Genomic DNA, 23,794 nt, shown 5'->3' with positions numbered 1-23,794 from the left:
CCACTTGAGCCACAGCGCTACTTCCAGCTTTTTTCTTTTTGTTTCATCTTCTTTAAACACAGTTATAACATAATTTGTTTACAAAACAAAACATATGGACCTCTTGTGCCCTCATATTAATTCACTCTCCAAAACTGTATCCATGGAAACCAAGTCTCTGCTTTTGGTTGTTGCTCCTGTCTGAACTCAAACTCTGGACCTCTGTGCTGTCTTTTAGCTTTTTTTCACTCAAGGCTGGCACTCTGCCACCGAACCCACAGTTCTAATTCTGGCTCTTTGGTGGCTACATGGAGATGAGAGTCTCACAGACTTTCCTGTCCAGGCTAGCTTTGAACTATGACTCTCAAGTCTCAGCCTCCTGAGAATAACTAAGATTATAGACGTGGGCCACCAACACGTGGAAAGTCTCTGTTTTTCTGACCTCTTTTCTGGACTATGAGGTTGCATTCCTTGCTGTCATGAAAGTATCTGTTTTTACCTATTTCTCTTTACCCCTTCTAATTATATATCAAGGTATGAAGAAACTCTGCTTATAAAAGTTATGCACAAAGTAAGAATAAGCTTTCTAATGGTAATTTTTACATGGTTAATAATGAAAATGCTGTTATACAATTGGACCATTCAATAAACACCTCTCATTCAGTGGTTGTCAGCTCTGATCTGGAAAGGAAAAGATTCCAGGTAGGTGAAGTATTCAACAGTAAATATAAAAATGTTTTAAGAACTTCAATAAAACCATAGGAGAAATCATACAGTAAAACAGAAATGTGGGGCTGGGAAGGTGGCTCAGTGGTAGAGCGCTTGCCTTGCATGCCTGAGGCCCTGGGTTTGATTCCTCAGCACCACATAAGCAAAAAAGAAAAAAAGCTGGAAGTGGCGCTGTGGCTCAAGTGGTAGAGCGCTGGCCTTGAGCTGAAGAGTTGAGGGACAGCGCCCAGGCCCAGAGTTCAGGCCCCACGACCAGACCCCTTCGCCCCCAAGAAAAAAACAGAAACATAATTTCAATCCTTTTGTTGTTGGTGGTGGTGGTGGTCATGGGCTTGAAGTCTGGGCCTGGGCGCTGTCCCTCAGCTCTTCAGCTCAAGGCGAGCGCTCTACCACTTGAACCACAGCGCCACTTCCAGTTTTCTGGTGGTTCACTGGAGATAGAGTCTCACGGACTTTCCTGCCCGGGCTGGCTTTGAACTGTGATCCTCAGATCTCAGCCTCCTGAGTAGCTAGGATGACAGGTGTGAGCCACCAGAGCCCGGCACAATTCTATTTTTTTTTTTTTTTACAGTGATTGGGACCAAACCCTGATGCCCCTCATGTGCTCTGGGCAAGTGCTCTACCAGTCAGCCACATCCTCAACCCCTTAATAGGCTTTTTATAACCTTATTAGAAGTTTCCAACCAAATATATAACGAAAGGTATTGTTATCCGTATTCTGGCTCCCTTGGAAAGGGGTGTGGAAGAGAAGTGACAGAGAATCCATCAGCACAAGGAAGTCGCTTCACTATGAATAACCCCCTTTCCTGAAGTACTGATACTGTATGCTCAGCATGAGGCTCTGTGCTAGGAGCTCTGCAGCTGTGCAGCCGGGTGAGAGAATCAAGCGTGCATGGATGTCACGATGATAAAACCCAGCCCGGGAGTGAAGGTTTGGAGTTGTGACTTTCTTCTTTCAGGCCCCAGTCGGGTAGGATTGTCAGAAAGGGAAAAATGAGTGCCCTCTTCGTGTGCAGAGAGAAGAAAGGCTATGGAAATGTGTCTGTACCTGTGTGATACGTGCCTGGGGTCACTGCTCCCACTTCCCGGGATCGCCAGCCAGAGCTGGCCCAGGCCTGTTCTGGCTTCCAGACTGGGCTTGTTTTCCTGGCACCTGGGAGATTCCACTTACCCCTCGTCTTGCTTTGGTTCCAAATGGCCGACAGACAATTATCTTAAAGACGTATACATTTAGAACTGTCTCTTGAAACGGGATTGTTCATAGTAAAGTGATAGATGCACGCAGTTTAAAAAAAAAACCATAAAAGTAGACACACAGTTGAAGGTGAACCTCTCTCTCCCGTAGGCCTCTACCCAGGCTTCTCAGTATCAGTTTCTGGTTTATCCTGCTAGAGATACTCAGATATATGAATACATACTCATCCCCCCTCTTTACACAGACAAGAGTTAACTACCACTTTTTGTCTGTGCCGACCTCTTTCCTCTATTATCTATTTTGGACAGACTGAATGAGTTCAGACTATCCCCCCCGCCACTCCACCCTGCTTCCATCCTTGTTTATAAGGATGGTTTATAAGTCACGTGATCAGGTGATAACAGGACTCACTGTTACCTCGGCCGGGAAAATGCACTTTTGTCTCCACATGCGCACTGCTCAGCCTGTCAGTCATACTCGGAGCCAAGTCTTCCCTGATCACATTAGTGTAAGGAGTACAAGCCTCTCACCCAAGTGCCTTCTTCTCTCTCTCTCAGCATCCTCTGGGTTTTCTCCCTATCCTATAGCGTGGGGTCTAGCGCATCTATTTACCCACTTACTACTGGTCCACCATTCGCATCCTCTCCCCCAACAGTGGCTCTGTAATATTGTCTCTTTCTCTGTTGTATTCCTGGTACTCGCCTGGCGTCAACAATAAGGCCGTGGTTACGAAGCTCCCTAGCATCCTGAGAAAGCAATAGGTGAGGTGGAATGAGATCACGGGGGTAAAAATGAATCCCAATTTGTAGAAGGAAAAGCAGGCTTGGGAGGAAGCGTAACTGGCCCATGCTCACGTAGTAAGTCAGTGATGAAGCTCAGGCAATGTGATCCTAAGACACGGGCTCCTTTCGCCGCCGGCAAATGCCACGTGTGTCCAGCGAATCCCAGCACCCAACATGCCAGCCCTGGCTTTCCAATAGGAGCCCGAAATTAGTGACAAAAAGTCCCAAAGAGGCCACAACCTCTTCCTTCAATGAAGATTGAGAACGTGTCGCAGGCCATCCCGGGAAGCAGCAAGTCTGTACGCGCACACGCACACACGCGCACGCACACATGCACACACACACACACACACACACACACACACACACACACACGAGATCCTCTTCACGTTTGACTGCTGTCAAGGGTCTTGAGCACCAGGGAGAATCTGGCCTTCTCCTTTTGCTGTGGGGATGGCACCCACTTCCCACCCTGCCTGCCCACTTGCATCGGTCAGTGCTGGTTGCAAAGGAGCAATCCCGCCCTAGGACAGCCCCTCTGGGCCTTGCTGCCCCGTGTGCTCCAGCATGCTCCCTGTAACCGCACAGCCACGGCCCCGTGTGGAATCTTTCTCCTCTTCACGTGGATCCATCTCGTGGGCTAGCCCACCAGGACAACTGCAGAACCCTTGCTCACCTGGGAAGAGAAGAAGCCCTAGACAGCACTCATCTGCCTGACTTGGGCTTCTGTACTTAGCCAGATGCCTATCCCACTCTGTCGACCATTTGGTGAACCATGAACATAACCACCAAGTCTATTCCTAACACCGTTTTGATAATAAAAAAAAGAGTATTCTTAATACTTAAATCAACCATGAATTGAGACTGTCTAAACAAACCAGAGATGCCACCTAAGGCAACAAACGGGCTGATCCTAAAGACCCAGAACACATCTCCACGCTTAAATCATTTGCCCCAAGACTCACTTCCAGTGTCTTACATGTATTCATTTCTATTTAAGAAAAAAAAATTCCCACCAGGCGCCGGTGGCTCACGCCTGTAACTCTAACTACTCCGGAGGCTGAGATCTGAGGATAGCAGTTCAAAGCCAGCCTTGGCAGGAAAGTCTGTAAGACTGTTACCTCTAATTAACTACCAAAAAGCTGAAGCAGAGCTGTGGCTCAAGTGGTAGAGAGCTAGCCTTGAGCAAAAATGCTTAGAGACAGCATCCAGGCCATGGGACCTGAGTTTAAGTCCCAGGACCAGAAAAACAACAACAACAAATTCCCATGCACTTTCACACCTATATAATATTCCTGTGAACGACAAAAGCAAGTATAATCCCACTTTAACAATGAAAACATGAGCAGGGTACCAGTGGTTCACGGCTGTCTACTCAGGAGGCTGAGATCTGAGGATCACAGTTCAAAGCCAGCCCAGGCAAGAAAGTCCATTAGATTCTTATCTCCAATTAATCACCAAAAACTCAGACACAGAGCTATGGTTCAAATGGTACAGCGCTAGCCCAGGCTGTGTGATCCGGAACTTCAACCTCAAGACTGGCAAAAAAAGAAAAGATACAGAGAGACAAGTAAGGTATCTGCTCAAGACCTCACAGTGGCAAGAGGAAAAGAACTCGAAGCTCCTGACTTCAGTCCCTTCAGGAAACCATTCTTCCTCCCCCTTCCACTGCTGTGCTAACTTGCATAACTATAAAAGCAAAAGCAGGCCCATTTTGAAGTCTCCAAGATGAACTTCCTAGGAATTGAGGAATCACTACTGAATAAGAAATGCCTGGCTAAAGAACTGTTTTGCCCTAACACATTTTGGTGTGTTAAACCATTAAGGTGGTTTTGTAGGAAAATAGATTCCTGCAGGGGTGTGTGCATACTCATTATCCAAAAGTACTCAGGAACAGCACGTGTACCCTGCACGTCTTTGATCGCGTGTCTCCTTTGAGACTGCAGTTTGGAGGTCTCTCCTCCTGGAGGTAAGAAGCAGTCTTCGTCGGGAAACGGGGAAAGCAAAGGAAGGGGTGACATTGTCCAAAAAGAATTGTACTCACTACCTGCCTTATGGAATTGTAATACCTCTGGACCAATAATAACAATTATACTTAAAAAAAATTAAACAGCCCCTTGCACGAGCAGGTGCTCCAAGTCTGTGAGCAAATGACTGACAGACGGTGTATGAGGCACACAGGTATGGAAATGAGTTCTCCTTGCTACGTTACATAGCTTTCACCACCGTGAGAAAATACCCAGGAAAGTCAACTTAAAAGAAGGGATCATTTCTGTTTAATCCATGATCTCACTGGACTGGTGGCAAGGTAAAACATCATGGTGGGAACTTCCAGGAGATGGAGAAAGCTACTCAACTTAGAGCAGCCAGGAAGGACAGCAAGAAGGGGGACCGGGCTCTGATAGACCTGACCTAATGCCCTCCCATTAGCTCTACCTCTTAAAGGTTCTACCACTTTCCACCACAGATGGCTGAGCAAGCCTTTAGCATACAAGCCTCTGTGATCACCGGCAATCTAAACCATAAACAACTAGGGAGGAATTACATTTGGAGGTCCATGTGGACCTTGGTAAGTTTGGCCTTTAACAGCCACTGTTTTCCCCCATTGATAATTCAAGGGCACCAAAAGAGTACAAGACATAAGGGAGGGAAGGCTAAGGACTGGAGCACATTCTACCTGAAACCAGTAAATAGAATGAAAACAGCAAGGGGGGGCTTCTGAGAAGCAGCACCTCTGGAAGGCAATCTGGAGTGTGGGAAAGGGGGAGGCAAGTCTTTGAGGTGCAGGCTCTGGGCCACAACCTCTGAGGAAGAGTTCCTGGGGGGCGGGAGGGGGGAGTCTGAGCTCCAAGCCCAGAAAGGAGAGTTCCAAGCCCAGGAAGGGGTCACCGCAGGACGCAGGACGCATGGTGAAGAACAAGGTGAGAGGAGCATGGAGAACAAAGGAGAATTATGGGCTTCTTCGCCAGCAAGGAATTCTAATTTACTCTCTCCTAAGCCATAGTGGTAATTTCATCCGTTTTATTGTTCCTCGGAACTATAAAAGCAAACCAAATACACAGTCAAGGCAAGCTTCTCTGGGCCTGGAAAACCTCTTCTTTATGGTTCAGGGAGGTTTGTTCAGAGCCCACAAACACAAAGGCACCAAAGGTAATGATGCTGTTTTTCCAAGTAACTCCCTTGCTTGTCTTTGGCAGACCACAGGCCCCAGCTAGTTTCATGCGAAGGCCGGGTGGATGGGGAGACGGTGGATCCTGGCGGGGGGGGGGGGGGTTGGGGAGACAAAAGAGCTTCGCTCAACTTCAGGGTCTGCCATTCATTAGACAAGGATCCTCAGCCAAACCACTTAACTTCTTTGAGACTGGAGTTCTGACAGGTTAAACAAACTTGACAACGGGGCTGGCTCTGGGGGCAATGGTACAGAGGGAAACAGCCTGGAAACCAGCACCCAGGGCCCACGTGCGTGACCTCAAAGTGCTCTGCAGATGTGCTGTGGAGTCAGAGGATCCAAACGGATCCTGTCGGAAAATAAATGCTTCTCACATATTTAAAATAAAAAGTGGGGGAAAGGGGCGTCAGATGCTAGCAAACAAGGACTGTTTCTGAGATCTGGAGTTAATGGTAAGTTGAACCCAAATGAACACCTCCCCCAGCCTCGATCAGACTGACCTATCACTCAGTAGTCCACCTGCCTGAAAATACTGGCATTTCATACGGAAGAAAACCATAAGACTGGAAGAATTCAAGCCAGCACAAATATCTGAGTCTCTGTCCAGAAGCAAGCTTAGGCATGACTTGGCTTCAGGTTAGTGCAAATCCAATCTTTTTTGGTTGTGGGGCTTGAGCTCTGGGTCTGGGCGCTGTCCCTCAGCTCTTCAGCTCAAGGCTAGTGTTCTACCACTTGAGCCACAGCACCACTTCCAGTTTTCTGGTGGTTCATTGGAAACAAGAGTCTCACGGACTCTCCTGCCTGGGCTGGCTTTGAACTGTGATCCTCAGATCTCAGCCTCCTGAGTAGCTAGGATGACAGATATGAGCCACTGGCGCCCGGCCAGTCTAAAGATTTTTGACCCTGGCTAAAAGGCCACGTGTTTTTGTTGTTGTTGTTGTTGTTGCTTTTCCTCTAGTGCTAAAATCGTTCTCTGTGACCATGCAGGTATTTCTCTGTTCAGCACTGAGTTAGGTAAAACCAGTGTCTTCCCACCAAGCTGAGCCAATGTGGAAGGGTCTCACCTAGCCAAAGACTTCACAAACGGGGATTCACATGGGCCATTTTCAAGTTCACTGGCGCTTTCAAAGGGGTATATTTTAGAATGGTCAGAGTCTCAGCAGGAAAGGCAGCCACGGTGAAGAGGATGTGAAATGTGCATGTTTCTGGAAAGCAACTTCTCAAGGTAAGTTTGATTGAGCACAGCCAGGGTTGATAAAGGTATTGTTGGTATTTCTGCTAGGGATGGAACCCACTCAGGCAAGATGAAACCCTGGGGAAGTCAGGCTGGCCAGCCATGCTCTCTGTACATGGTGATGGTCGACAAGGTAGTCAAACACGCAGGACCCAACTCTTTCCCACTCAGCCAGTCCAAATACCCTTGGCATCTCCAAGTGAGAGCTGACCTCTCAGAGAAACACGGCATCCATCCTGTAGAACTGACCTTGTAGCAGGGGGTGAGGCTAAAGCCTGTCACAGAGGAGTAGTCTTTGTTTAGGATTTCTCAAGATGGTTTCTTTTATGATAAAGCCTTTCATGCATATTAGAAATAATGGAGAAATCAAAACATCCAAAATTAAAGCCCAGAGATCATCATTATTCCCATGTAGATAAATGCATACACACAAACAAAACTAGAAGCATAACGTATAGAATTCTGCACACCACGGCTCTCATCTAAAATCACTTGAAAGCGTTTTTTCGATGGTGCTCCATGCTTCTATTTCGTGAACACTCCCACGCCACTTAGCTCTCACCAGATGCCATTCTCAAGGTTCTAGAGAGTCCAGTTAGGTCTCTTGTGACGGAAGCGATGTCACCTGAAGAATCTCAAAAATCCCTTCCGGTCAAGATCCCACCAGCTCTTTGATGCGTCATAGGACAAAGTGGCTTTCCGAGCATCAGTGGCCGACACTAGGTCATGCTCTTCGCAGCAAACAGAACGGTGGCCAAGTGCTGCCCAGGAAACACCCACAGTCAAAGGCGGCGCTGTGGGCCGCACGCTGCTCTTACCCCCAGGCCTCTCCACGTCTAGGCCCCATGCCTGGTTGACTGCTGATGACTGGGGCCAAGACTGAGTGAGTGGAAGTGCCATTCCTCACTGCTAACCTGGTGGCTCTTACATCTGTTGGGAGGGTTCAGAAGCAGAGATGTCCATTGAGTACCTGGCCAAAAGCAAGCTCCGGAAAGACTGGGAAGAAGAGAAGTCGTCAAAGCTCCTTTTTTGTCTGTTTCTTGATTGCTTGTTCATTCGGTTGAATGCGCCCTTGTGCCTTCTCCAGGAGGGTGGCTGGGGCTGGTTTTGGAGACAGACAGGCTGGGGCTGACTAACGAGGCTTGTCTTTGGGAATTTGGAATCTCTGTCCCTTCATGTCTACAAAGAGCCTAGTAATAAAGCCCAGCATGCAGGGCTCCTGTGCGCACCCAAGGAGACAGTTCGAGCAGAGGACTTGGCAGGGGCTCAGGAAGTTGTGGCTGTGTGCATTGTTTCTTGCTCCTTGTCCATCTCTCTGTCCTTGCCCATCCACTGACCTGGTGAGAAAGCAAGGCAATCACAACCCAGCCTATGACGCGAGAGCCCTGGGCACTGTCAGGGCCTTCCTGGATTAGCATCTCTTTCTCCCTGCAGAAGGCAAGTCTAGGGGGCTGTGACAACATTTCCTCTGAGGATTCTTCTTAGGTTTTTTAAGTGAAGCTGGCTGTCATCACCGAGCCTGCCAGCTTCGGAAGATGGCTCCCAATCCCTGCGTGGCAGAGGCCCTCGGGCCACCCACCCAGGGACACAGGGAGGGGCAGTGTGGGTGTTGTGACTGGAGACAGGGCCAGGCCTGCTAGGAGAATGTCCTGCCCATCAGGATTTCCACTCAGCCCTGGGGCTGAAATGAACAAATGGGACTCCTCAAAGCCTGCGTGGTAATTGTAGGAGGCATGTAGCTTCATTAGGCGAATCATCTGCCCAAAGTCATTCACCTTCAACCTCCCTGAACAGCCAGAAAACAACAGAGGAGGGAGGGTGCAGGTGGAGGGTTAGAGAGCTGGTGTCTAGAATTCCCAGGAGGGATTCAGCAAGACCTCAAGGAGATTAGGGGGACAGAAGGAAGCCCCCTACATCCATGGCCCACATAAGAACTTCTCAACCATTAAGTCCCAAGCCAGGAGGTAGGCCTTGGCAATGGGGCTGGGGGAGACTTGTTTCCTTTTTCTTTTGAGACTGACTTGAGGAGCAGAGCCCTGGCCAAAGGAACGGAGTGCACGCAGGTTCCCATCAATTTCCGTTTCTCCTTGATTCCTGTTAGCAATGGCCTCACAACTGCCAGGGCTGAGTGGGCAGACCACTGGGGTTTGAGTTTATGTACTAACCCACAGATACACAGACTTATATCCACCTGGTGGGGAGCTGTCACTCAGAATACTGGCTGCATGGAAGAAGCGTCTGATGCCCACTAAAAAAGCCCAGTTGAAAATGAATAAATGAATGAACTTCATTAAAAAGAAAAACCCTTTATTTAGTAACAAAATAAAATCCCAAACAGTGTAACTCAAAAGCTTGAGGGAGCTGAAATGTCTAAACCATTTTGAACACCCAACTGTTTGGTGACCAGGTTGGAAAGAAAGCCCCTGGAAACTGGTCAGCAGACAGTCACACACCTGCCGTCCAGGGTTCAAGCTGAGCACAACCAAGAATCCAAGGACAGGCCCGTGAGGGGCGGGGGGCAGTGAATCACTCTTCTGTGCCGCAGGCTATCCCATTTGGAATATCCTGGCCACCACTAACTCAACATCAGAGCCATGAAGGCCCTGGAAATGGCTGGCCTACCTTACTACCTTAACCTACTTTTAACTCACTCAAAAACCACACCCGGAGACATCATTTCCAGCCGAGAAGCTGTCATGAAGCCAACAGAGGTCTCCTTGACAACTCGAACACAGCATGAAGGTGAGTGAAATATTGAACCCTGAGGGGCTTGGCTGAGGGAAAGAGGAATATGTAGAAATACGAATGGATTATTTTTTCCCCTCAGATGTGTCATAGCAGGGACAGATGGGAAGCGTTCCCAAGGTCACGGCCAGGGTTGGTTTTCCCCAAAGTTTCTTGAAGTTCTAGAGTCTGCCAAAGAGGTTGCCCCACCCCGAGCCCGTCTAAAGTGCTGTGCCCCCGAATTCCACCTCCTTAACACAGGTCAGGCAAAAGGTCGGACCCAGAAACATCTTCTGGATGAGACAGACAAGAGAAGGAAGGAGAGAGGGTGAGGGTGATAACTGGGGGAAAGGAAAGAAGAAAGGAGAGAGGGAACAAAACAACTTGCAAGTCTTCCAACTCTCCATCCTTCCTCTGCTCCCTCCCTTAAGCATATCCAGGTCTTATTCACTCATCAGAGAACAAAAGGACCCAACTGTCTCAAGTATCTCTCTACCTCCCGACCTGTCAAAAACAAGTTATTTATTACAGTAACTCCTTTAATCCTCAATCAACCTTATAAAGTTAGGTATGACCCAGGGCAAATCCCTCACTCTCAGCATGCTCATCTCCTCACTGACAAAGTGAGGTTAATAGCAGTCTACCCCAGTGTGCCAGGCCTTGTGCCCAAGGCTTTTCCAGGCATGACCTCTCTCACAGCAGATCTACTATTAGCTTTTTTTTTTTTTTAACAAGCCAACTGAGGCATAAAAGTATGAAGCAATTCACCTTAGGTCACACAGCTAGTAGTAAGTGTACTTCAGCCACCATTCTACATCATTACTGTGTCAAAGGAAAACCGTTCCTCAGAGGTGGTCCTGTGAGCATCTGAAGGCTGAAATTCCTCGCTGCAGCCAGAAGCAGAGGAAGACACTGCACAAACAGGAGGGAAGGATCCACTGGCATCGTCACTCTGCCAAGGTGATGTAATGGGGAGGGACAATCGGAAAGGGTTGATCTTGTGAGACATGGAGCGTGAGCTTTGCTTGCTTAGCGTCTTACATAACAAGGAAAGTCCCCTTGTCTGTGTTTAGAAATGGAGGGAGCAGTAGTGAATCGAGACCATGGGTAAGAAAGGGTTGACAGTCACTCACTCTATGATTCTGTGGACAACTGGATATGTCTGGTCATTCCAGCGTCTACACCATGAGCTCTGGGTCAGCAAAGAGACCATTCAGATAGTGGAAGTGACAAGAAGGGAGTCAAACTATATCCGACTTGGAGCGTTTTAGAGCCCAAGGTCCCTCAGTTTCCAGGACCCTTGGAGACAGGGACAAGGGACAGTTTTGTTGTTAGGCCCTTGTTAATGTGTTTCTTTCCCCCACAGATTTTTTTTCCTTTGTCTGCTTAGCCCATGAGTGAAGTCATATCTCTTTGTGCATGAGTTCAACAACCGTAATTTGCAGGGAGTTAATTACCTTCATACTTTGATCTGGTAGAATTTCATCTCTATGGTTACCAGTCAAGTATACACAGTTATCATTTGTCTCTTTCACATGAAATAGTCTCCAAAAAAAAAATACCCCTAGGGCTCCAATCATGGAAATCAAATGTATAGAATGTTCATAGATCCTTTTTTAAATTTTTACATGATAGGTCTCTGCATGCAAAAACAGGTAAAACTGGGCAGGTTATGGGCTGTAAATAACAACAGTCTAGGGTTGTGCAGGCTTGCATTTCAGCCCTCCCCTCCAATTACTGCAAGCTCTTCTAAGTGAGGCAGGTACAGAAATGACTGAGGGTGGGGTCCTGGAAACATATTCTGAGTTCACTCTGGGGGGACTAGAGGAGACGGAACTGGTGTCAAGAGTCAAGAGTCAAGAGCCGGTGGCTCACGCCTGTCATTCTAGCTCCTCAGGAGGTTGAGATCTGAGGACCGAGGTTCAAAACCAGCCCAGGCAGGAAAGTCTGTGAGACTCTTATCTCCAATAAATTATCAGAAAACTGGAAGTGGCAACTGTGGCTCAAGTGGTGGAGCGCGGGCCTTGAGCTCAAGAGCTGAGGGACAGTTCAAGCCCCAAGACCAAAAGCAAAAAGGACCCTTCAGGCAAAGGATCAGTTAGTGGCTGTGCTGATTGTGCCACCTGAGAGCCCTGTGTTGATGCATGTGCAAATAGATGCAGCTCATGCTGAATGAAAAAGTGAGCGATGATAATGAGCATTAACATGCGTAGAGCACATACCATGCACCATGTCGCTATGCTATGCACCAGAAGTATTCCTTCATGTAATCCTCACACTATCTCTGTGTGGTGGATTGGATCATTCGTGTCCAAGCTATAGATGCCAAAACAGAGGGTCAGAAAGTTCAAATAATTAAGGATAGATAGATAGATAGATAGGTAGATAGATAGATAGATAGAGGAGGATTTACACCCAGGCCCATCTCAATGTAAAGCATCTGCTCTCTCTATCCTCCTCTCCTGCCCCCACACAACAGTCCCACAAAAGGAATATCACGTCTGTCCAGCAAAACTCTGAAGTCTTCCAGGTGGAAGACATCACAGCTTTGCTAACTCACCAACTGGGAGCTCTCTACATGCGTGATCCAATGGCCCCAATCCATGGTTGTCCATCCATTGGAAGCTCTCTCTCCATCCCTGGTGATTGGAGCCTGTTTAATTGGTAGCGCTATACCCCGGCCAGCAGTTATGTCCACCGGGAAGCTTGCCATCCAATGTAGGACTCTCAGAGTTCTGATCTCCAGGAAGCCCAAGAGCTTGAGTAGAGTCGGCAAGGCTAGAACTCAGGGGGAGTTCTGCGGGAAAGCTAATGCTCTCTAGAGTTAGGTAACGCCATTGCCCTGCCTACAAAATCTTGTACACAAATCAAGCACGTGGCAAATGCTGCATGGGGTGGAGCTGAGTGAGGGACTTACCAGGATAACAGAGTCTTACCTGCCATCACCAGGGGCTTGGAAATGGGGCCCATGGCTCTGCAGACCGAGAAGGCTGGGGCTTGGTGTCCTGGACTGAATGTTGGGAGACCAGGATGCTATAAAGTCTTTTTTCTTAAATTATATTTAAGAATATAAATTATAAATATAAATAGATGTTAAGTAAACATATTTATAGAATAAATTTATTATGTATAAATTTATCTAAAACAAACTTATGTAAATATACAGAAATTATACTTAAGAATACAAAGGAATTTCAATTCAACATGTCAGTTTATGAATGCAATGCATCTTGACCGATGCCACCCTTCTATCAGAAGTTATAAAGTCTTGACATCAACATTTCTTACTACCCCGATTCCCAAAAGAAAACCAAGGACCCCATTAACTATTCCTCCTCCTGTGTTCAGAACATTTGCCCACTGTTTGGTTTGTTCATTATAATAACTAAAGTTAGGATCAGAATTCGTAGGTACATGGACAACATCTCCAAGAGTCAAGATGTGCATACCAGAGCAGATGGAGAGATCAAGTGTGTGGAGTGAGGCCTACTCACTCAAAGCCCTGATGTCAGTCAAGTTCCCTCCAAAAAGAGCCACTGCTAATCACCCAGCCCTTTCCTTCAGTGTGTCCTGCACGCACACGTACCTCACCTCCTGGGAAGCCCTGTGTTTACGGTCCTGGAAACTGCAGGTACTGCTTCACCAATTTCAAATGCTGCGTAATTCAAACACAGATACACCAAAGCCCCTTTTATTTCTTGTTCTAGGGTCCTAAGCTTAGGGGCATGTGGTTTGCACGACTGAGGTTGAGACTGTGAGTCACAGCTAGAGAGCCAGCTGTGAGCTTCTCCAGGAACAAACAAGCAGGTCCCTGAGGGCCGGCTTCTGCTTAACCCTGCAGCTCCCAAGGTGAAGAAGCCAGGATCTCATTGATGAGTGGGGAGTGAGGACGCAGGGAGAGGGTAGACAGAGGAAAGGCCATACTGAACGGCGGTCATCAAAGCCACAGGGGCAGCCATGAAAGGCAGGCTTATGCCGGAGTCTCCCAGAGCTGCTTCTTTAAAGGAAGGCTGCGCATTCCCCCCTGGCTTTCTGGCCTGGGAGATGAACACATTAGTCCCTCCTAGCCCTGCCCCATCTCCAGGCTGTGTCTGAGTGATGTAGTGGGGGCTCTCTGGGGGCAGATCAGGCCCCCTGTGAACGGAAGCAGGAAGGCTCTGGGGTATCCCAATCTGAAGTCACCATAGTCAGGCTTTTTTTGTTTCCTACAAAGTCTCCCTCCTCTTCAGAAGAGCCACGCAGCCTGGGCCCAGATGTTGGGGATGGGGGGAGCCAGCAGCAGCAGCAGCCCTGGAAACACTCAAAGCTTTACAGCCCCCCCAGCACGTCTCTGTTCTCCGCTCGCTCAGACTTCAGCCTGCGGAGAGTCCCAAGCTTACGGGAACCAGGTGCCTACACATAAACACACACACACACACACACACTCACACACACACACACACACACACACACACACACACACACACACACACACACACACGGGGCCATTTTGCAACCAAAGTATGGCATGTTCCTGGGGCCTCCGAGCAGTTTTATAGTCACAGGCCCGCAGTGGCCAGTGCCAGGCCCCAAGGGCAGGGGGAAGGGAGGGAGAAGAACTTCACCCCTCTCCAGCCATAACCCAGATCAACTGCAGGGGGTCATGCTTTGCCCAGAGATGAAGGGGAGGACAGAGGCCCAGCACCCGGGGAGCATCCTGTTAAGAGGCCAGACTTCCCTTCCAAGGGCTTTATGTTGCCAGGCTCAGTGGCTGGGGTTTGTAATCCCAGAGACTTGGGAGGTAGAGATGGACGAACACACAGTCTGAGGCCAGCCCAGGAACAAAGGTTTGAGAGGCTCCATCTCAATGGATGGGTGGTGGCGCGTGCCTATGATCCTGGCTACAGAGGGCACACTGTGGTGGGGAGCAGTTACCCAGCAACACCAGAAGCACAGGGACAAGGGTCCAGGCCAGCCGGGGCATACGGCAAGACCCTACGTTGAAAATAACCAGTGGGAGAAGGGGCTGGAGGCATGGTAAGAATATGGAAGCCCTGAGGGAGCTCATCCCAAATCCCTGCTCTGCAGACATCTCCAGGAAAGGGGGCTCCTTTTTCTTCCTCTTCTTTAAAAAAAAAAAAAAAGAGGCAAGCCTCAGAATTAAAAGCATCAGGAAAGATAATAGAGCAAATTAAAAACACATTATGAAATAGTCCATATTTTCAACAGATGGGACATTCAAACTTCTAAGTAAGCCGGGTGCTGGTGGCTCACGCCTGTCATCCTAGCTACTCAGGAGGCTGAGATCTGAGGATCACAGTGCAAAGCCAGCCCAGGCAGGAAAGTCTATGAGACTCTGATCTCCAATGAACCACCAGAAAACCAGAAATGGGGCTGTGGCTCAAGGGGTAGAGCGCTCGCCTTGAGCTGAAGAGCTGAGGGTCAGCGCCCAGGCCCAGAGTTCAAGCTCCATGACCAACAAAAAACAAATAAAACAAAATTCTAAGTAAGTGAAATCAGATAGATGTGTGCAAGACCAAGAGGCCTCTAACTGTTCCCAGTAGTTATAGAAACCAAGTTGCTGTTTCTGTTGTTGTTGTTTTGTTTGGCCAGTCCTGGGGCTTGAACTCAGGGCCTGGGCACTGGCCCTGAGCCTCTTTGTGCTCAAGGCTGGCGCTCTACCACTTGAGCCACAGCGCCACTTCCATGAAACCAAGTTTTGATAAGCTGATACTTCAGTGCCCTGGTCACCACTGGGAACACTTGAGGTGCTGACAAGATTGAATTCATGACTGGCATCAGCCCAGCCACCTGCCAGGGATTGACAGACTGTGATGTGGCTCCCAGATCAAGGCTCTGAGAGCACTGGGGAACGGGCAAAGACAAAGCCAGTCCCCTGTGGCTCAGGTCTGTTATCCTAGCTACTCGGGAGGCTGAGATCTGAGGATCACAGTTCCAAGCCAACCCAAGCTTGAAAGTCTGTGAGACTCTTACTTCTAATTAGCTACCAAAACAAACAAAACACACGCACACACACAAAAAGAAAATGGAAGTGAAGCTGTGGCTCAAGTAGTAGATGGCTAGTCTTGAGCACAAAAGCTCAGGGACAGTCACCAGGCCCTGAGTTCAAGCCCCAGGACTGGCACAGGAAAATAAAGAAGTAGGCCTCGGAGTCTTCCCAAACCACTGCAAGTATGCACAAGAGAGACTTGTTGCAAACCTCCAATGTAAAACCACTAAGCTAGGTCTTGTTCCCGTATTTTACTCCAGGGTCCTTTGAAGCCTCCCTCAGCACTTGAAGTGGGGGTGGCAGTGGTTATACATACAATGTTCCTAAGCAAGATTGTGTCCCCTTGTCCTGTGTGTGTGCGTGGAAGCTCCCAAGCATGGGTGTAACCTGGGCTGGTTCTCTGGGGTCCGGGGGTAGAAGGTTCCATGATGGCTGCCACTCTTCAGCGCCGCTACCGTTTCCAGAATGGAGTTGTGCTTATTTTTGCTTGTTTGTTTCTTGGTTGGTTGAAGAAATGAGAGTTGAGATGGCCTCAAGCAGGCCTAGGCTAGCACCAACTTCATTTTCTAGAACCATCCGTTACAAGCTCCTGGCATCTCATATCCTACCTTATCATTACCCAGCACAGCGCCTCTCACCTCCAGCTCAAGGTCTGTGTCAACCACGAGCCTTAAGAAAGCCCTCTTGCCGGGCGCTGGTGGCTCACGCCTGTAATCCTAGCTACTCAGGAAGCTGAGATCTGAGGATCGCGGTTCAAAGCCAGCCCGGGCAGGAGAGACCGTGAGAGTCCTATCTCCAATAAACCACTAGAAAACCGGAAGTGGCGCTGTAACTCAAGTGGTAGAGCGCTCGTCTTGAGCTGAAGAGCTGAGGGACAGTGCCCAGGCCCAGAGTTCAAGCCCCAGGACCGACCAAAAAAAAAAAGAAAGAAAGAAAGCCCTCTTCCCCACCCCCACCCTCCCACCTCTTGGAGCCTGCTCAAGCCTAGCACTCTACCATTTTGAGTCACAGCCTCACTTCTAGTTTTCTGGTGGTTCACTGGAGATAAGAGTCTTCTGAGTTTCCTACTCCAGCTGGTTTTGAACTGCAATCCTCAGATCTTAGTCTCCTAAGCAGCTAGGATGACAGGTGTGAGCCACCACTGCCCAGATTCTGCCTCAAGTTTCATACCAACATTTACTTAACATGGATCATGGATTTGATGTAGACTATTAATATATAACAATGTGAGAAACATAAGAGATCATTTTGGGGACCTAGGATTAGGAAAAGAGTCCTTACTCGGCTTAAAAAGCATGATCCACGGGGCTGGGAAGTTGGCTCAGTGGCAGAGCACTTGCCTTGCATGCCTGAGGCCCTGGGTTCGATTCCTCAGCACCACATAAGCAAAAAGAAAAGAAGGCCTATAACCGCTGCTCGGGACTCTCTCTCCCTTCCCGAGGCAGAGAGTCCATTTGCGCAAATGTCAAAAAGCATGATCCACAAAAGGAAATGTTGTTAAGAAAGCTTTCTTGAGCCCTGCCTAAGCATTACTGCCCCTGTGCTCACCCTGGGAAACTCAGACCCTATGCATCCTTCCCAATTGCTAAGCAGAGGTCCCTCTGCATTTCAGGCCTCGGGTTACTGGCTTACAACTCTGCAGCCCTGGCCAGATGTATGGTATACAGTGGGTGCCCGGCACATCTCAGCTTCATATTTTTTAGAGGGTTTTGTAAATAAAATCCGTTCTCTACACAAGGCCAAAAATGGTAACTTGGACCCACCTGCTTTTCCTCCCCATCTTTACACATGTTCGTTACTCTATTCCTCTACGGGGTAAATGCATTTAAGTCTCTTTGTGATCCTTCAAGTATATTTATGCTCCACGTATTGAGTCATCACGGACAAAAATGCAGGGAAACCTTGTGGAATGCCTGTTCGAGCCACTGAAACAGCAGCGAGGAACATGCGGAGCCTCCCAGCCCCTGCCTTTGCCCTCTCTTCCCCCCTCCGCCTCCTGCCCTGCCACACTGGAGGCAGTCTGCCTGGCTTCCCCCCTCAGAGCCAGAATTCTTGAATCCCACCTCCACCAACACACAGCGGGAGGCACCTACCAGCACAGGGAGGCCCTCTCGGCATCTTCCCTCTGGCCCACACTCTCTCCAGCATCCACATCTGGTTCCCCTTCGGCACAAATTTCACAACGGCTAGATTCTGCACTTTGAGGATTTATGGCTCCTGCTGCCCCTCCTTGCTTTTGAGACGATTCCATTATGTGCTTAAGATCTGGGCCGCACACTTGGATCCTGGGAACTGTTTATGACAATTCTTTTACGGCCTTCAATTGCTCGCCGTTAAGAACCTGGTCATGTTCAAAAGCAATGACTAGTTGCTGAGACAGAAAGCTGTACCATCTCTCGGGCGGGTTGCTTGGAAAGTTTTCTTCGTTTGGGATTCATCAAAGCTAGCAGCACTCACCTGGCGGGTAAATCCACTGAACAATGCCTTTGACACGGCTCTGCTCTCCTACCTGGGTTGCTTGAGACACTGATTACAAAGCAAATTAGTCTCCATCCCTCCTCAGCCAGGAGCAGTGACTTCTTCTCTCCAGCTGGCTCTCGCTGTGGGAGACCCCACAGACTGACAGGACAGTAGACACAGAACACCCAAGTCTTAACACTTCTGCCTTTTTCCGAAGGCAAGTGTTCCGGGACAAAAAGAGGGGGACCAAGCAGCACTATCTCCTGATTAAGGTTTCCTTGCCCCTCTCCTTTTCCCCTCTCCCCCCAATACATACACACACACTGCTATCCTGTCCTCTTGAGAAGGGCCAAGCCGTTCATATTTCAATCTCAGCCCTGCAACTCGCTACACCTGGGGTGACGTACTCACCTTTCCCTTACCTCAGTTTCCCCATCTATAAAATGAGACTGACTAACCTACTTCGTGTGGTTGTTATGAGTATTAAGCTAATATGTGTACTTAGCACTTAGAGAAGTCCTTGACACACAAGTAAAGAAAAAGTAGACACATAGCTAAGCAAACTCTGAGATGAGGACAGAGTTTAGAAAAGTTAATATTCATAAAAATAAAACAGAAAGCAGAGCACTGGTGGCTCACGCCAGTAATCCTAACTACTCAGGAGGCTTATATCTGAGGATCAGGGTTCAAAGCCAGCCTGGGCAGGAAAGTCCCTGAGATGCTTATCTTTGATTAAGCACCAAAAAGCTGGAAGCAGAGCTGTGGCTCAAGTGGTAGAGTGCTAGCCTTGAGTACAAAAGCTCAGGGACAGCACCCAGGCCCAGAGTTCAAGCCCCAGGACTGGGTAAGAAAAACAAAAGTAAAAATAAACAATAAAATGGAACAGGAATAACATCACTGGGGCACTTGCCGTGAGACAAGGCACGACATACTTGCCGTAGGTGGAGGTTCAACTCATCCTCATCACAGCCTTCTTAGTATTTATTATTGCTATTATTATTAATAATTATTATCCGCCTTTACCAATGAAGACACAGAGGCACGGTGAGAAGTAGGGTGGTAGACCCGGCTTTTAAATCAAGACGTCTGACTCCCTAACTCTCCAGATAGCAGTAAAGTCAGAGCCACATGAATGGGACTCTCATTCATCCATTTCCCCTCATGGAGTACCAGGTCCCATGTCCATGCTGGGGTACTGGTTTAAACCAGAAAGACAAGAGGAAGCCCCTGACCTTAGATAGATGTAGACGATTCTGCAGAGCCTTTTCGAGGATGAAGACCGGTACCCTGGACAGGTTGATTGCCTAATGTGCCCAAGACCCTGGGTTTGATCCTCAGCCCTTGAAGTACAACTTTTTTTTTAAAAAAAAAAAGCAATGTAAAATGAATAGACTTTAAAAAAAACTCTAAACATATACGTATTTTAAGAAAAAAGGAGGGTCAGGTATGATCGCTCACACCTATAATCCCAGTAAGGAGGACTAGGGGCCAGGCTGGCACCAGGCAAAAACAAGGAGACCCTACTCAAAACATATCTAAAACAAAAGGTGTGGCTCAAGTTGTATTGCCTGGCACATCCTAAGCCAGTCAAGCCCCAGTGTCACTTACTAAATGTTATTCTGTTGCAATCACGTCTTCAGACCAGAGGATTTGGTTTAACTCTTTCACTGTCTACTTCATACCCGTGGTTGTAGGTGCTTTATTTTCGACAAGGAATACCTCTGCGTGTTGCATGTCCGTGTTGTCAGATTCCTAAAACAGAGTTCTGAGGTGACAAGTGGAGTGACGATTTCCCAAAGTTTTATACCAATTGATGGACCCATGCTTCAGAGATGCTTCCGCACTCGACCGTGATCAGCTTTGAATATTGCTACTTAAGGAAAATATTGTCTATGGTAGAGGACCCAACTAGTCTGCTCCAGGTATTTTGCAGCCCCCTTCCCCATGTCATGAGTAGTGACAGGCCCAGACAGGTGCAGAATCTCATTCTAGCCTAAATATCTGGGGACAAGACACATGGGTGACTCTGTATGACTCCTGTCCATTCTAGGCTAGATGGGGCCTCGGACACACCAGACTTCAGGACTTCCCATCCCTTCAGGGATATCTGAGGGATGACTTCTGAGAAGAAGGTCAGCTATGAAGATAACTGGGTGGAGGCGAGGGAGAGAAAAAGAACTGGCTTATCTCCCAGCTCCTGGGGCAGGAAAGCAGCCACCACTGTTCAGGCCCCATCCAAACCCCTCCCAGCCACTGCTGTCCTGAAGCAAACACCCTGGGAAGAAGCTGGCTTCCCTGATAATGCGGCCTGCCATGACCAGCATCCACACACATGTATTCTTACACAGGAACCCGGAGTGTGCACAGCCAATTTAACACCATTCCTAAAGCCCCGGTTGTTTGCCTGATACACTTTGACCAAAAGATGCAGAAGGAGTTCTTCCTACATTTAGACAGAGCATAGCTGCGGGCACTGAGGACAGAGAGAGACCCAGCCTCCTCCCCCACCCCCCAGAAGGCAGCGTGGTCTGCGTTCGTTGTAATATTAAGAACACAAAGTAGATCAAGGCATAGAGGGTAACTGGGTTTCACTGCTGCTAGAGAGCTTGCGTCTGAAGAGAGGATGTGGACACTGAGGTTCAGAGAGGGGAGGAGAGAACACTCGGGGAGGGGGGGGAAGAACCCCAAGTACAAAGATCCAGAAATGAAGACACTGTGTGTGTCTGAGGGATCAGACCGTGGCTGGGTGGGCCCTGCTGGGGACTGGCCTGGGATTCCGCAGAGGAGGTCTCAGAGCAGGGAGGCCCCACAGGAGATCTCTGTGTGAGCAAGGACGACACAAGTGGCCTCCTTCCCGTGGTGGTCATCAATCCTGCAGAGCCAACCCAGAAGTCACTTCCTCTAAGGGAGTGGCTTGGCCCCACCCCTGCCAGTCCAGATCACCCAATGCGTGGGCACCAGCCTCCTCATGCCTCTGACCGCTGCCATGATCATAAAACCCTGCAGTTGTGGCTGATACCCATCATCGCCACATGAGCCTCTGCCCACTGTGCCAGAAACCATCTACCTTGCACACCGCCTGGCCACAGCAGGCTCTCACCCCACCCCCTAAAGATAACACAACAGCACGTAAATACACACAGCAGGCTGCCCTTCAGGAGTCAGGTGATCTGTGCTGCCCCTCGATGGAGCTCAGGGGACCTCCTCGAAGCAGGCAGGACAAGTGTGCAAAGAAACTGTCTCTGCTATGCCCACCTAAGCCTGCTGCCACAGCTATCCAATGCCAACCACATTCAGGCTCAGTAGAGAGTCGGTACCATGAGACCAGTCAAGGGTCAGGCGCTGGACTTTGCTCAGTTTACAGTACAACGCACAGTCCTCCTAGAAACAGAGAATCCCATGCTTTCCTTTCTGTATCCCTGGAGCCAGGAGAGCTCACACAGATGGAGGAAGCCACGTGCCAAGACACCATGGCTGCGTTTTATAAGCCACAGCATACCTAGTACATTGAGAAATATCCCTGGGAACAAAAGCCTTGCATATTTGACCTCTGCTTCAGCCCCAAAAGCTGAGGGACTTTGGTTCATGCTTTCAGAGCCTACAAAAGCTCAGTGCCGATGCCTATGTGTATCTAATCCTACAAAATAATAGTTACGGACGTGAACTCCAGGAAATGGAATCAAGAGGGTTTTTGTTTTCTTTTTGTCCTATTTGTTTATATGTCTTTGGGAGTAGAAGGGGAGGCAGAAATAGAGGGGCAAAGGGTGAACAAATGCAGCAATGGGACTCATTCGACACTATGTGGAAAATGAACTGTACAACTTGTGGGTGGGGATGGAAGGGGAAAACTAGGAGAAAGCCGGGGAAAAGGTGGCATTGTCCAAAAGGAAATGTTCTCTTTACCTGACTTATATAACCGTAACCCCTCTTTACATCACATTTATAATAACAATAAAATACTTTAAATTTCAAAAAATGCTCAGTGCTCATGATCCCTGGTGCTATTAGACCCTTGTTAATTAATCAACATATTAAAGTCAGCACGTTAGAAATGAAATTTTGTTAATAAAAGATAGCACTTCACATGTCCCAAGTAATTAAGAAATTCTTTTTGCCAAGTTTAGTTACATTACACATTTTCTGGAGGGTATTTGGCAACTTGTATTAAAAGCCCTTCTTAAACCTGAGCCTATTTCTGAACAGCTATCACAAAACCAGGCTACAGGAATACTTGTCACAAAGCACTAGTTATAAAGAGCAGTTGAAAACAACCCAAATATCGAGCAGGAAGTAATCAGTTAATTAGGGCACATCTGGACAATGGGGCACTCTGCATCTAAAGTAATGACAGAACAATAATCAGCCTCTTCTAGCACTTGCTCTGTGCTGCAGGCCAGAACAAAAGCTTGACATGCACAATGCTACTTAGTTCCTGGTAACAGAGACTTAGTATCCTCCTCTCATAGATGAGAAAATCAAGATCTAGAAGAATCCTCTGCCCAATGTCACATAATCTGACTCTGGAAATCAACTTCTTAGCTCTTATCCTACCTGGCTTCAAATGATCCCATAAAAGAAATACTATAGAAGCAATATCAGCACATGGAATGATGCCAATGATATATTGGTGGAAAACAGGTTAAGAACTAGAATAGGCAACCAGCTCTTACTTATGCACATGCAGGCAACACTAAGGGACGTGGTTTAGAAAGGCACACTGCTAGCATGCTGGGGTAGACCTGAGCAGGTGGGGTGCTTGTCTGTTGTTTTCCTGTTTTTCTTTAACAAATCCACGCTGTTTCCTATCAGGAAGAAGAGTTAATTTTAACTTTAAAAAAATTAACACAAATCACCCCAAAAATTATCCCTTGCAACTCAACTTCTGCTGTAGAAAAAGGTTCCAGCTTGCCAGCCTGGCTCTAAGGACCAACACAACCTCGGGCCTCAGCTCTGCTTGCTCTTCAGGGCTCAGTTTCCCCCTGGAAGAGACAGGATGGGTTCTTCTCATCCTGCCTCTCGGCAAACTGCCCCCCTCTTATGCCAGAAAGCTCACTGGGCACTGGCACCACATCCCAGGAGAGCTGCCTGACTGGCAGCACAGCTCTGGGCCAGCTATGGCTCTGGCAGCCAAGCCTGCATGAAGTGCATTGTCAGAAGTGAAGGCCCCAAAGCCACAGAATCATCCAGGAACAGGGGGCCCAGTTCTGCAGCAACATATGCAAGGATATCTCTTCCCTCCATCAACTACTTCTGCATTCTTTGACCTTGGGCAAATTGTTTCTTCTAAGCTTATCCTTTTTTTTTCCTTTTCCTTCAATTCATCAAATAAAGAAAACTAATAACCTAGAAAGGGAATCATAAAACAATTCTATATAATTATATATACAAATAATTGTACATACATATAATTACATACATAATTATATGTATGATATGTGCCTACATAAGTATGCATATATACATATATACATGGGGCGGGTGCATAACGCTGTGTTCCTAGCTCTTCTGTTGAGATGGGGTCTGGTGGATTTTT

Source organism: Dipodomys ordii, unplaced genomic scaffold (assembly GCF_000151885.1).
Source record: "Dipodomys ordii isolate 6190 unplaced genomic scaffold, Dord_2.0 Scaffold29, whole genome shotgun sequence".
In the NCBI taxonomy this organism is placed as follows: Eukaryota; Metazoa; Chordata; class Mammalia; order Rodentia; family Heteromyidae; genus Dipodomys; species Dipodomys ordii.
The sequence above is the reverse complement of the archived record's forward strand: the minus strand, read 5'-3'. Positions refer to the sequence as shown.